This window comes from Schistosoma mansoni, chromosome 5 (assembly GCF_000237925.1).
Source record: "Schistosoma mansoni strain Puerto Rico chromosome 5, complete genome".
NCBI classification, from domain to species: domain Eukaryota; kingdom Metazoa; phylum Platyhelminthes; class Trematoda; order Strigeidida; family Schistosomatidae; genus Schistosoma; species Schistosoma mansoni.
This window is the reverse complement of record NC_031499.1, coordinates 1,534,105-1,535,296: the sequence shown is the minus strand read 5'-3', so window position 1 is coordinate 1,535,296 and position 1,192 is coordinate 1,534,105. Positions and strand designations below refer to the sequence as shown.

Genomic DNA, 1,192 nt, shown 5'->3' with positions numbered 1-1,192 from the left:
ATCTCCCATTGACCTTGTGAATTTTGTATTGATGTAAATATGATCTATCTGGTTCTCTGTGGTGTGACCCGGTGAGATCCGTGTATGTGTTTATGTGGAAATACTGAACCGCCTATAACCAATTTGTTGGATGCACATAGATTTCCAAATCTCTCCCCATTGTCATTTCTCTCTCCCAGTGCATGTCGTTCAATTATATCTTCATAACCTGTGTTATCTACTCCGACTTTAGTATTTAGATCTCCCATCAGGATGGTGAGGTCCTTTCTTGAGCACTTAGCTATGATTGATTGTAGCCTCGAGTAGAACAGATCTTTATCTTCGTTGTTACTATCATTGGTGGGTGCATAACATTGGATAACATTCATTGTGATCACCTCATTCTTTGTTTTGAATGGTACTTTGATGACCCTGGATTTATGATGCTTCCATCCTATAAGTTCACTTCATGCTTCTTTAGACGGCATCAGAGCAACTCGCTGAGTGTTTGAAGCATTTTGCTCTACGTGACCGGAGTACAGCAGCATCTCTCCCGTATCTAACCTTTGATGTTCAGCTTGTATCCAATGGGTTTCGCTGATTCCGAGTACTGCCAGTTTGTATCTCCTCATTTCCGTTGTTATCTGATTGATCCTTCAGGTCTCCCACATTGTCTGATCATTCTGTGTATCCATAAAAATTGTTGCTGTGGTTCTTAAAAGAGACATCGGTCTCACGATTTCCTAAGAATCTCAGATTTCATCCTGAGGCGTCATAACTCAGGACTCAGTGGCCGAGTGGATAACGTGATGGCGTTTGAAGCGAAAGGTACTAGGTTCGAGTCCCAGAGTGAACATGAACTCTGAGATGCAGGTACATCCAACTGACGAGTCCCAAATAGGATGAAACGCTCGTCAAGCTGGATTCCACTTCTAGCCATTATACATTTTTGTTTACAAAGATCAGTATACAGCTTAAACATCAATCATCAATTTCAACTTTTGAACAACGAAACTATTTTGCATAAATAATCAATAATCAATAATAACTAGTTTCTAACTGGTTACCTCAATTACCACTTATGTAATGTTGTGATTGATCATTAGTTTTCATTTGATTTCTAAGTAACTTCTTTTCTATTGATTACCTCTTATGAAACTATTCATGAATTATTAGAAATATAAAATTGTTTTTTTTTTGTTGTTTTCTTTCA

The 1,192-nt window shown here is 38.1% G+C and overlaps 1 non-coding gene across 1 annotated transcript; it reads left to right on the top strand.

Moving 5' to 3' along the window:
- The first annotated feature begins 765 nt into the window (after nt 1–765).
- Nucleotides 766–832, top strand: Smp_tRNA_02025_Pseudo_TTG.1.1. Its single transcript has one exon. It is a non-coding gene (tRNA).
- The last annotated feature ends 360 nt before the right edge of the window (nt 833–1,192 follow it).